The 13,930-nt window shown below is 39.7% G+C and overlaps 1 long non-coding RNA gene across 10 annotated transcripts in view; it reads right to left on the bottom strand.

Annotated features, from left to right (window-relative positions):
• The window catches only part of LOC106026459 (uncharacterized), a 42,587-nt gene extending 28,873 nt beyond the window's left edge, over positions 1–13,714 (bottom strand). For 2 of the 10 annotated variants that reach the window (XR_010046673.1, XR_010046676.1), the window contains exons 1-8: positions 13,427–13,686; positions 8,769–8,896; positions 7,049–7,143; positions 4,269–4,343; positions 3,469–3,630; positions 2,575–2,672; positions 1,792–2,008; positions 1,484–1,624 (exon numbers count right to left, since the gene is read on the bottom strand). This is a non-coding gene — a long non-coding RNA (uncharacterized LOC106026459). Of the gene's footprint in view, positions 1–1,483; positions 1,629–1,791; positions 2,009–2,574; positions 2,673–3,468; positions 3,631–4,223; positions 4,349–7,048; positions 7,144–8,768; positions 8,897–13,426 lie in introns of all 10 variants that reach the window. The other 8 variants (XR_010046675.1, XR_010046678.1, XR_010046680.1 and 5 more) reach the window with 8 other exon arrangements.
• Positions 13,715–13,930: the final 216 nt, after the last annotated feature.

Below are 13,930 nucleotides of genomic sequence, written 5' to 3'. Positions count from 1 at the left end.
AGCCCTGGGCTACAAAGTTCAAGGCCAGCCTGAACTGCACAGTGAAACCCTGTCTCAAAAAGACAAAAATAAAAAATAAAGAAAGAAAATAAAAGTTCCAAATGCTCCTCAGTAGGGTTAAAGTTAAATGAACAGGTTCATCCATACTATGGAATTCTACTAAGACAGTCAGGAAGAATAAACTGATTTTTGGGAAGGATGCCAACGAATTCTTTTTGGGAAGAAATGTCAATCTCAAAACTATAGTTTCACTTATAGAACAATTCTCAAGACAACAACACTGTAAGAAAGGAAAAAGTGTTAGCCAGGGGGAGAGGATATGGGAGCAAAGTGCAGACAGCTCTAGAAAGGAAGCACAAGTAAGCCTCATGGTAAAGGAACTGTTCTGTGTCTTGATGGTCTTGATCGAGGAGATGGTTGCACAGACCTGCACACAACAGAGCTGCAAAGCACCTCTCCATCTCCCCCCACAACACACACACACACACACACACACACACACACACACAAAGTGTGCATAAAAAATTGGGGAAACACCAATAATTTTTATGAACTGAACCAGCATCAATTTCTAGTTTTGATCCTGTACTACTATAGTTATGCAAGATGTCATCAGAGAGCAAACCCTTCTAAAAGGCATGTGGAACCTTCTTGTTCATTTTAGGTGGGCGTTTTTGCAACTTCCTGACAACTTATAATTATTTCAAAATAAATCATTTATTAAAAAGCTAATGGCAAGGCTGGGGATTTAACTCAGCGGCATAAGTACCTGCCTTGCAAGCAGGTGGTCATGAGTTCGATCCCCGGTACCGATTAAAAAAAAAAAAAAAAAGCTAATGGCTCATTACTGGCTTTTTAAACCCGATTCTGGAGGGTGTGCGGGCTCCATGTCAGGCCACAAAGGTGGCAAAAAGAAGCCCCTAAAGCAGCCCAAGAAACAGGCCAAGAAGATGGACTAGGAAGACAGAGCATGGAGACAGAAGCAAAAAGGGGAGCAGAAGAAACTTGAAGAGCTGAAAACGAAGGCCGCAGGAAAGGACTCGCTGGCCACAAGTGGAATTAAGAAACCTGCAAAAAATAAACCGTTCCCTGTGCCTAAGACACTGCTGACCCAGGATTCCATTCTTATTCCGTTATCTAAACTCCCTGCCATAACATCTTTTGACACCTATAACTTCAATGAAGTGTATTCTTGGAGTCTGTCGTACACTTAAGAATAAAATTTTATAAAAAAGAAAAAACTAAAAAGCTAATGCCTTAACCAGATATGGTGGTGCAAGCCTGCAGGAATTCAAAAAAATTAACATCATAAAATCACTAGTTAATACATTACATATTGTTGTCTTAAAAATAGATGTTAAAGTTACAAAAACAAAGCATAAAAAGTCACTGAACACTGAAACACTGACAGTGCAAACCCTCTTTTTCGATGATCTAACAGAAATTTAGTAATATGGTCATTTATCTTACGTTCTATACATACCGTTATATCCTTTAGAGCACTTTTCTTCCCTTTCTTTCTTATTCCTAGCTCTTCTGAGGCTGAAGCAGGAGGACTGTCTCAGGTTGGAGGCCAGCCTGCAAGTGAGTTCCTCAAGGCCAGCCTGCACTACCCAGCAATATCCTGTCTCAAAAAACAAAAACAAACAAACAAAAAGCTAACACCTTATGGTTTCATAATTCCATAGATATAACATCCAGCAAAAAATGTATATACATTTCAGGAAAAAAACATATATAAATATTTTAAGACTAAATTTATTACAACATTATGAAATTAATACAAGTTACCTTGGTTTCTGCACTTCCAAGACATGCTCAAAGTGATGGCCATGAGTCTCCAGACATTTACCAGCATGACGAACTGCTGCTCAGGTAACCTTGGTCACTGAGATTACTGCACATGCATTTTCAAGTTCTTCTCTAAGGGCCAGCAGTATGGTCGGTTTTCTGCAGTATTCAACATCCTGTAGAGTTCCCTACACCACAAAGGTCACACTCACACCATCTGTTGAAAAAACATACTATTTTTCTTTTCCTGAAGTATGCATGCATTTTTGGAGGACTCTCTCTCTCTCTCTCTCTCTCTCTCTCTCTCTCTCTCTCTCTCTCAAATATTATATATTTGTGTGTGTATAATAAATTATATACTTTAAATAGGTGGAGCTTATAGTACCTCAATCAGACTTCAATAAAGTTAGAAAAAAAGAATAAAGGTTAATGCTTCATCACCATAACTGCTTATGGAAACATCTTTATCCTCGTATCTATTATGATATTGAAGACAAAATCAATAGATACTCTAATACTCTAAAGATCCAATTATATCTTATATCATCCCATAGAAATATATACAGAGCAATAAATGCAACAAACTGATAAAGCAAAACTAAAACTTGAAATAAAATCTGAGATAGCATATTTTAATGCATTCTGCTAGTAACACAAGAGTCTATCTTTTATTTTTCTTTCCCATTAAAACAAAGACTCTGCTATAATTCTAAGTACTATAGTCAGTTTTGAGAAGATCCATTTGGAAATAAGATCCAGTAATAATAAGATCGACTGAATAACCTTATAAGGAGATGATATTATCCATTCTCCAGATAGTATTTGCCCAAGATTTTCAGAAGGTCTTTGCTTTCTGACATCTTGATTGATGGAAGTCAAAACTAAAAGAGAAGTGGTTCAAGTAAGATAAAAATATCAGCAAAGCAATATATTGGTGTGGACCCAGGATAAAGCTCAGTGGCACAAGCACCTACCTGGCACACACAAGGTCCTGAGTTCGATTCCTGATACCAAAAAAATTTTTAATTGATCATTGTTCCTAGCACTCAGGACACTGAGGCAGGAGGATTTTTGCAAGTTCAGGAACAGCTTGGGCTACAAAGTGAGCTCAAGGCAGCCTGGACTGCATAGTGAGACCTTTTCTCAAAAAGACCAAAAAAACTGATCATTGTGGGGCTGGGGATTTAGCTCAGCGGCATAAGCACCTGCCTTGCAAGCAGGCAGTCGCAAGTTTGATCCCCGGTACCGATAAAAAAGAAAAAGACAAAAAAAAAATTGATCATTGTAATTCATCTGGCTTCTCCACTGTTAATGATATTGTATTGCTTCTGAAAATGCTACTTAGAATATGCTTAATTATGATTTATGGACCTCATTATATATTTTTTTCTAGATGGTTTAACCTCTGAATTTATTTCATGCTACTGTTTTTGACTTTTTTTGAAATAAATAATCACAATCTTTAAAAAAACTAAATATTTTCACAGTTAAACTTAAAATTACATAAAAAGAGCAAATGACAGAATAAAGCTTGTACTAATTCTAACCTGAGCCATTTAGAAGCTGTACTTGTCAGTTCTTACCAAAGGAAACCTTAAAACAACAAAATCCTCCAAAAATACTATATTCTCACAGTTACAAATCAAAGAGTTGCTAGTTGAAAAGAATGACAACTACCTGTCAGTAAATTTGCATATAAAAATCACATAAGTGATCGGGTGTGGTGGCTCACGCCTGTAATCGCAGCACTTGGAGGCTGAGGCAGGAGGATCGTTGCAAGTTCGAGACCAGCCTGGGCTACAAAGTGAGTTCAAGGCCAGCCTGAACTGCATAGAGACCCTGTTTCAAAAGACAAAAAAAAATCACATAAGTGGAAAACAATATAAATGAATAGTAAAGATTCATACTACACCCTGTATTTATATAACAAAATCAGATTTGAGCAAGGCATGACAGTCAGTGTCTGTAACCCTAGAACTTTGGGAGGCTGAGGCAAAAGGATCAAAAGTTTAAGCTCTGCCTGGGCAACTTAGTGACTTAGTAAGAACTTGTATCAAATAAAAATAAAAAGGGGTAGAAACTTTTCTTTTTTTGAGACAGGGTCTCTCTGTGTAACCTAGGCTGGCCTCAAACTCACAGTGATCCTCCTGCCTCAGCCTCCAGAATGCTAGGATTACAGGCAAAAAAAGAATTTTATCCTTGCTTTATTAGAAGAAATTAACACCCAAGGGAAAACAATCATCTTTTTGTAAAAAATATATAATTTATTATTGTCAAATGATTGATCATAATCATATAACAGCTCATACTAAACAAAGCGCTTTCAAACATTAAAATTTTTGTATAAATCTATTTCATGTTGAAAAAATAAACTACATAAATATGTCAAGACATTTTTCGAAAGTCCAAAGCGTAGTACATTCATTATTTACCTTTCTTTGAAATAAAAATCAAAGGCTGGATGTGGTGGTACACACCTATAATCCCAGGGCTCAGGAGGCTGAGGCAGGATTGCCAAGAGTCCGAGGCCAGCCTGGAGTACACAGTGAGACCTTATCTCAAAGAAATAAATAAATAAGTAAATAACAAGAAAAACAAATAAAGTACAACAACATTCTAATTTTTGTAAGCACTGGTCTAGCTTTGAAAGCTCTCTATTTTAATTTTTTCCTGTTACCTTTATTACAAAATTACATTTCTTACTATATTCAGGGCTTTTACTCATTGTCTTTAAACACTTACCTGTCATATGCATAGAGTAGTACAGGTTACACTGAGCACAATTTATTTACAAAATGTTGACTAAAATAAGGAAAAAATTTATTAAAACATAAAGAAAAACGAGGTAACACTTGCAAAACATGAAATGAAGGAACTGAAAGGTAATTGGGCCTGTTGGTACCATCAATTTATAACTGTAGTTATAAATTTACAACTCTTATAAATTTATAATTGGGTATAGTTATAAATATTTACACAGCATAGCTATAAATTCATAACATTTCACTTGCCTAATATCTTTGATTCTCTGGATGTATAAATGTTGCAGATACCTCGTCCATTCTTTTTTTTTTTTTTTTTCCCGGTCTTTTTCATTTTTATCGGTACCGGGGATCGAGCTCACGACTGCCTGCTTGCAAGGCAGGTGCTTATGCTGCTGAGCTAAATCCCCAGCCCCCACCTCGGACATTCTTAACTTGTTTGAAATCCTAGAACCCTTTCAGAATATGACAAATTGGGTCCCCTCTCCCCAGAAAAACGCACATACTCATCAAATTCTCTTTTCAGCTCTAAGATTTCACATTGCTGGGCATGGTGACACACACCTCTAATCCTAGCACTCAGGATGCTGAGCCAGCAAGACTGTAAAACAAGGCCGGCCTGGGCTACATAGTGAGTTCAAGACCAGCCCAAATTTCATAGTGAGTCCCTGTCTCAAAAAACAAAAACAAACAACAACCACAACAACAAAAAATTCATAGAGTCCTGGAGTGTCCAAAACTCAGGTTAAGGACTTGAAATAACTAAAGCTATCTAAAATATGCTTTAGTCTTTCCGATATTTAACAGCATAAAGATCACAATGTAAATTTCCTTGATTTTGCACATCAATCATTGTACCTGCTTGGACTCAGTGACATTCTCAGAAACAAATAGATGACGGGAGCTATTTATCCAAAACTAGGTGAGGATGGATGACAATCCGTATTTGTTACTGCCCGCATCCCTCACACCCCACTCAGAACCTAACATTTGTGATGCTATTATGTCTCCTTCATTTTGGGCATCAGCTGTTCTTGTGCCACCTCCCCCTTCTCCTTTGTCCTTTCATTCTGTCTGGGAGCAGACCTTTCATTGTGGCATTAACAGATTGGCTACAACATTGTTTGAAAGAGTATCTGAGAGCAAGGGATTTAGGGAATGAACATCAGGACATCTATCGGGCTCTCCATGAGACATTTTTGTCTACTTCTGTTGATCTCAGCTATACTCTCGATAATTTTTTTTCCTTTTTTTTTTTTCTTTTTTCTTTTTTCTGGTACTGGGGATCGAACTCACAACCGCCTGCTTGCAAGGCAGGTACTTATGCCACTGAGCTAAATCCCCAGCCCCTACTCTTGATAATTTACTGGACTGGAAATTTTCAAGGACTAACACAGAAGAATCTGGGTCCTTTCTCAAAATTCTACACACTGCTTTGAAAAAAAATCTGCTATCAGCTTTACCATATGTTAGATTTTTTTTAAAGAGATGCAGAAAATTATGAGTTCAGGAATAAAAATATAGTCTTACTACAGCTTCTTAAAAAGAAAAAATTAAAAAGCTGGGCGTGGTGGTTCACACCTGTAATCCCAGCACTCAGGAGGCTGAGGCAGGAGGATCGTTGCGAGTTCGAGACCAGCCTAGGCTACAGAGTGAGCTCGAGGCCAGCCTGAACTGCAGAGCGAAAACCTGTCTCAAAAAGAGAAAAAAAAAAAAAAAAAGAAAAATTTATCCACATCTAGTACAGTTGAATCTGAAATTTGCAACTGGAGCATAAAGCAGTTATAGGCATATGAATGATCAAAGTTCTAATAAGAAACAAAATAATTAAGAAAGCCAGGCATGGTGCACACACATGTAAAGCTGCTCAGGAGGCTGAGGCAGGAAGATCATAGGTTCAAGGCCAGTCTGGGAAACTTAGCAAGACTGTTTCAAAATAAAATGTAAAACGTTAGGGGATATAGCTCAGTGGTAAAATGCTTGCATAATAGGTAATTCAATCCCTATTTATGAAGGAAGAAAGAAAGAAATGGGAAAGGAAGGGAAGGGAAGGGAAGAGAAGGGAAGGGAAGGGGAGGGGAGGGGAGGGGAGGGGAGGGGAGGGGAGGGGAGGGAAGGGAAGGGAAGGGAAGGGAAGGGAAGGGAAGGGAAGGGAAGGGAAGGGAAGGGAAGGAAGGGAAGGGAAGGGATAGAGAGGACAGTAGAGGAGAGTAAGGAATAGAAATTCTCGTGTAAAATACTAAAATTGACAAAGTACTACTGGAAACCTACCTAAGATTTGAACTTTACTTTAAAAGATGAATTGAGATCTTACTATATTTAAAATAACCTTGATGATTTCTCAAATCAAGTACAGAAAAATATTATTCAATACATACTGTTATGATAATTGGTCAGTGATCTGTGAAAAGCTAAGTTGGAGCCTCACCTTGTATATTATATAGGGAAATGTTGATCTTACTTAAACGCAAAAGCTATGGCATGATGGCACATACCTATAATGCAACACTGGAGAGGCTGAGGCAGGAGGATCTCCATAGGCTGGATTATATAGTGAGTTGAAGGCCAGCCTGAACTACATAGCAAGTTCCTGTCTCAAAAAAAAAAATGGATTTAAACCATAACACCTTTTAAAAACCAGGGAGGAATTATTTAAAACATTGATTGTCATAGGAAGGATATTTCAAATTCAGCCACAAAGCTAGAAGCCATAAAAATCCATTATAAATCAGAGTAAAAATCAAATTTTATAATGGCAAAAATAAAACCAAAAGAAAATTATCAAACACAGAAGAAACATTTGCCACATGTTACATACAAAGAACCAATTTCCTGATTTAAGTGTTCTCATAGTCAGGTATGGTAGTGCATAGCCTGTAATCCCAGCACTGGGAAAGCTGAAAATCCCAGCACTGAGGCAGAAAGATCATGATATTTAACACCAGCCTGGGCTACACAGTGAGTTCAAGGCCAGCCTGTACTACATAGTGAGAACCTGTATGAGAGGGCGGGGGTGGGGATGTGAGGGGATGGGCGTTCTCACAAAGTCAAACATGGTGGAGTAAACCTATATTCCCAAAATTCTGGGAGGCTCATAGCAAGTTTGAGCTTGGCCTGAGCAACTTAGCAATTTAGTGAGACCTGATCTCAAAATAATAAATAAATAAATAAGCTGAGCGTGGTGGCTCACGCCTGTAATCCCAACACTTGGGAGGCTGAGGCAGGAGGATCCTTGCAAGTTCGAGACCAGCCTGGGCTACAAAGTGAGCTCAAGGCCAGCCTGAACTGCATAGCGAGACCTCATCTCAAAAAAGACCAAAAAATAAATAAATAAGGCTGTAGCTCAGTGTGAAGGCCCAGGGTTCAAATCTCAGTACGGAAAAAAAAATCCTTACAACTCAAGTTTTCAAATGTTCAATCTACTACAAAAATGGGAAAAATTTAAAATGGACTTAAAAAAAGGCAAATGCCATAAAGGATAAACTTTAAGACATTTGTAGGAAAATGGATGCACCTAGAGATTTACTGTTAAGTGAAACAACTCAGACACATAAGTTTAAATATCACATGATTCTTCTTACATGAAAAACTCAGTATATTTTTAAAAAGAGCAAAATAGACAGATAACAGGAGAAAAGAGAGAAAAAAAAAGTTAATCATAACCCATCATGGACAACACACCCAAAAGTATACTGTTTTAGTGTCACTCTTAAATGTTTTGTATTTTTTGCCTGTTAATCTGTATATAAAATAACTAACTTTATAAGGACTTATTTTATAAGATAAACAAATGAATCTGATGCTTGCCAAATAAAAGGGTGTAGGGGAAGTGGAAAAAAAGAACTGAGTTGTATTATGTACAAGTACCAATTCCCTACAATGAATGTAATCACTACATATTGCAAATATGTACTTTTAAAAATTAAACATTTTTTAAATGGCACATTGTTTTACAAAAATGTCCAAATGATATGTAGGTGGTTTGCAGAAAATAAAATACAATGGTTTTTAATTATATGAAAATATTTTCAATCTTACTTTTAATAAAGCAAAGGAAATTGAAAGTACAACAATCTTTCAACTATCAGATCACCAAAGATGTAAAAATACCATAATATTTTGTTTTTGAGCCATGAAGAAACAGATATTCTCACATATACATGCTGTTGATGAAGAGTGTACATTAGGACACATAATTTAGAAATTTAGCAATACCTGGGCATAGAGGTACATGCGTGTGTTTCCAGCACTTGGAAGTTTGAGGCAGGAGAATCACCACAAGTTTGCAGCCAGCCTGGAGTGCAGAGTGAGTTCAAGGTCAGCCTGAACTACACAGTGAGAGTCTATCTCAAAAAAAAGAAAGAAAATAGCTGTATCAAAATAGCATGTATTCTTTGATCTAGTAATTTTTTTTCTTCAATCAGATTTTATTGGTATATTTTAGATATACATAAGGATCACATTCCTCATAGAGAATTTGTACTGTACATGATATAACTTGGTTCTGTTTTTCCCATTCCCCTAGCCTCCCTTCAACCCCTCCTCTCTACACCATTTAGAAAAGTTTTGTTTTCATTTTTTCCTTTTTTTCTCACTTTTGTTTTACCTTTCTCTTCTTTCCTTTCCCCTCCCCCCTCTACTTTTCCCCTCCCCATTTGAACATTTTCTTCCTGTTTCACAATACCAAGTATATATTTTGGTTCTTTTTTATCCTTTTCATTGTTCACACCAGAGAGACAGTGCAGTATTTACACATATGTGTCTGATTTATTTCACTTCAAAGTATTGTCTCAAGCCAGGGATACAGCTCAGTAGCATAAGTACCTGCCTGGCAAGTGCAATGTCCTGAGTTTGATTTTCAGTACAGAGAAAGGAGCGGGGGGATAGTCTCAAGGTGCATCCATTTACCTAGGAATATCTCAAGCTTATTCCTTCTTTATGGCAAAGTAGTATTCTATTGGATAAAAAAACACATCTTTATTATTTACAGTTGATAGGCTTTTGGGTTGTTTCCAAGAGATCTTGTAATTGTATGTCTAGTTTTTTCTAAGGCAAATCATTTAGATACAGGACTGATAACATAAGGCTGCTTTATCATATATTTAACTACTCAAACTTTTATATTTCATATATACATAATACACAGAATTGGATTTTTTAAATGTTTTTACAAATTAAATAAAGTTATAATCTCTTCTGCAGCACTGTTTGGTAAGATCAAAGGAATGTAAATAAGCTAAGCAGGTAAATAAGAGATAGTACTCTTTATCAGTCAGTGTCATGAAGAGAAAAATGGAAAAAGGGACTCTGCTTGATTATAAGAGCCATAAGATCATAACAACCACATGCAATTTGTGGTGCTAGATTGAATTCTGGTTTGGATATTTTAAGACATGGCTTGGTAATCTAACTATGAGCTATATAATAGATGAGTCAAGAACATACTGATTTAATGAGATGGAATTAAAGAGAGAAAATTGCAAGGGGCAATATCACATGTATACCATGATTTTATTTTGGTAAAAAGTTGTGTATAGACATTTTTTGCTGGTGGTACTCAAAATGATATAGTTATTATGGAAGACATTTTGGCAGTTACTTACAAAACTAAACATACTCTCATCAAACAATCCAGCAATTGTGCTCCTTAGTATTTACTCAAATAAGCTGAGAACTCACATCCACACAAACACTTGCACATGAATGTTCACAGAAACTTTATTCATAACTGCCAATATTTGGAAGTAATCAAGATGCTTTTCAGTGAGTGAATGAATCAACTTATCCATCCAGACAACAGACGATTATTCAGTGCCAAAAAGAAATAACTTTAAAAAAAAGAAATGGATATATTAAGCCATGAAGAACCATGGAAAAGCCCAGTACTTGGGAGGCTGAGGCAGGAAAATCGCTCCAAGTTCAAGGCCACCCTGAACTGCATAGTGAAACCGTGTCTCAAAAAGACAATAAAATAAAAAAGAAGCAAAAGAAAACCCATAGAAAGAGCTGGGCACTGTAAAGTTTAGCAGTAGAGCATAAGCCTAGCTAGCACAGGTAAGGTCCTGGATTTGATCCTTAGCACCAAAAAACAAAGACACAAAAAAGCTTAAATGCACATTATTAATGTGGACTGTTTTGTTGTTTTTGTACTGGGAATCAAACTTGCCATCTCATGCTTGCCAAGCAGGCACTCATATCACTGAGCTAAAGCCCCAGTGTTCATTACTAAGTGAAGAAGCCAATCTGAAAAAGCTACATTCCGTACGATCCTACTACATGACATCCCTGGAAAAGGTGAAAACATGAAGCCAATGAAAAAGATCAGCAGTGTCAGGGGTTAGAGAAGAGAGGGGGGCTGAACAGGAGAGGCATAGAAGCTCTTGGTATGGTGAAACTACCCTATGTACTGTAACAGTAGCCACAGGTCATTATACAAATCCATAGAATATGGAACACCACGAATAAACACTCACGTAAACTGCAGACTTCTGAGAGAAATGACCATTCAATGTATGCTCAAGGACTGTAATGAATGCACTACTCTGGTGAGGGCAGGGATGATGTCAACAGCAGATCAAACTGGGAGAGGCAGTGGGGAAGTGGGAACTCCCTATACTTGCTGCTCACTTTTACTGTGAACCTAAAACTCCTTTAGAAAGCTCCTTTAGTCTACTAAAAATGCATGTGTGCATGATCACACATTTTAAAATCTATAATATACAGTAAGACATCAGGAGTAGTGATTTTTTTTTCTTGTATCGGGAATCAAACTCAGGACCTTGCACTTGCCAGGCACTTGTTTGTGCCGCTGAGCTATTTTCCCCACCCAGGAATAGTAATTTTCTAAATGCTAGAAATATTGTTCTTACTTTTGCCTATCCACCATTCTTGTTGCTATCATTTTTCGAGACGAGGGTCTCACCATGTAGCCCAGGGTAGCCTGGCTTCTAGCCACAGTTTTTAAACTTCTACCATGTATGTTACTACTTTTGTAATAGTAAAAAGTTTTAAAAAGAGAGAGATACTACCTAATCAAGGAAATGTGGAGTGTTGAATATGATAAGTACTGTGTAAAAAAATCCATATGGTAATTATGGTTAAAATTCATGTTTCCCCCAGGCGTGGTGGTGCACTCCTGTAATCCCAGCACATGGAAGGCTGAACCATATAGTGAATCCCTGCCTCAAAAAAAAAAAAAAAAAGATCAAGTGGGCTGCGCCTAGAACTGGTCTTTAAAAAACCCTGGCAGCCGGGCATGATAGGTCCTATCTGTAATCCAAGCACTCAGGAAGATGAGGCAGGAGGATCGCCAAGAGTTTGAGGCCAGCGTGGACTACACAGCGAGATGCTGTTAAACTGGAACCTTCAAGTTGGCTAACGCTGCAGTCAACCCATCCAGCTGTCGTCAACCTCACAGTGTTTGTGATATTTCCTTCCAAAACCCTACCCCATATATTAAATTAGGCAAGTAGGACTCAGAAAATAAACCTTACTCTGTAATTCCTTTTGAGTAGAATAATCACTTCCCCAAAACAATTTTTTAGTGCTGAGGACTGAACTTGGGACCCTGTGCATGCTGGGTAGGTGTTCTCTCACTGACCTACACCTCCAGCACCCAAAATATCTTTTGTAGTCAGCTTACAATGAATAAAACGAAATTACCAAGGGAGTCAAGAAATTACTGAGCGTTGGGGAATTGCCAGAAATCATTGGCTAAAGAAAACTAGTAACCAGGGCTGGGGATTTAGCTCAGCGGCATAAGCGCCTCGCCTGCCTTGTAAGCAGGCAGCCGGGAGTTCGATCCCTGGTACCGATAAAAACGAAAAAGACAAAAAAAAAAAAAAAAAAAAAAAAAAAAACTAGTAACCGTTAAATTCTATTAAATGAAAGCTTACTATATGACGAGTGTCGTTTTAAGTCATCTTCAGGCACTATCTCATTTTCACAAGTCTCTAGGGGTAAACAGCATTATCTCGGTGTTTGCAGAGGGAGGATCCAGGAGACCAAAGAGATTAAATAAAAATTAAGGGAATAAAAGTGTGAGACCATAGGCGTGAGAGATGACGGAAACATGGCAGGGATGCGGTAGAGAAAGACCACGAAACAAGTGCGCGCGAGCAGAAAGGGGGGTATGGACTGGGACGGGAGGGGGGACGTGCAGGAGGAGGAGTGCGCGGGTGCTGATAGGCTGGGGAAGGGGTAGGGGAGGAGAATTAGTGAGGGTGGGAGGAACTAAGAGGCGGCGAAGGGGCGAGCAATAGGGAGGAGAGAAAGAGGAGCGGAAAGGGAGAAGGGGTGAGGAAAGAATCCAGAGGAAGAGGAGGGTGAAGGATGCGAGATGGAAGATAAGATGATCCCCAAAACAAAAGTGACAAGAAAAGGAACAAAAAGAGAAAAGGAAGTGAGAAGGAGGTGGAGCAGCAGGAGCAGGCGGGGGGGAAGGGAGGGGCCAAGGCTAAGGGGCGGGGACTGGGGCGTGGCCTTAAGGAGAGCTTGGGGGTAAGAAGCCAGGGAGGGGAGAGAGCCAAAATAAAAGAAGGGGCGGGGCCAGAGGGGCGGAGCCTAAAGGGTGGAGCGGGTAGGGAAGGAGGAGGAAGACGGGGGCAGAGAGAGCTGAGAAGGAAGAGGCAGGAGGTGTGAAGGCGAGGAACTGAAGGCGGAGAAGGTGTTGAGAGGGAGGAAAAGAGGATCAGGGAAAATGAGGCCCAGATCTGCAAAGGGGGAGGGAGATCGGAGATTAAGACAGGCACACCCACAGAGGGGCGCTGGCATTCCAAGTGAGAGGCCCTGAGCTCCGAACTCTGGACTGCCTGGTCCGCCCCAGGCCACAATCCGCAGCTTTGCCTCACCTCTCAGTGCCCCGCGGTCCTCACCTGACAGGATGCGGTCTCTCAGGCCACCTCGCCGAAACTGACTGGGGCCTAGCCGGGGAAGTAGAAAGCCGCGCCGCTGGCACTTGTGAGGCCTCCAAGAGCACTCCGAGGCTCAGCAGCCACTTCAGCCCAAAGAGGAGGGTGGGGGAGCAGAGGCGCCAGAGAACCATCCTCTGGCGGAAACCACGAGGACCCGTTTTAGGAACTGGCTCAGATGCTGGGGCACAAGCATCCCGAGTGAGATCAGAACCGGTGGAAGGGGGAGCGGAAGTGACTAGGAAGAATCACACACAGGGAAGAGCGGAGACTGGTTGGTGGCACGAGAAGTCCGGGTGGGCAAAAAGACATTGGCTTGGAACCCGGTTGCCAGGGTGCCGGGGGAGGAGGGGAGTGCGCATGCGTATGGATCCCGCTCGCACTTTACGCCTAGTACCCATCCCCCCGCCCGCCCCCCCCCCCCCCCCGGCCCCCAGTGCCTTGCTCTGTACTTTCCCGCGATTGTGG

The sequence above is a fragment of the Cavia porcellus genome, unplaced genomic scaffold, assembly GCF_034190915.1.
Source record: "Cavia porcellus strain 051 isolate PalLab524CR breed Dunkin Hartley unplaced genomic scaffold, mCavPor4.1 scaffold_3, whole genome shotgun sequence".
NCBI classification, from domain to species: domain Eukaryota; kingdom Metazoa; phylum Chordata; class Mammalia; order Rodentia; family Caviidae; genus Cavia; species Cavia porcellus.
The sequence above is the reverse complement of the archived record's forward strand: the minus strand, read 5'-3'. Positions and strand labels throughout refer to the sequence as shown.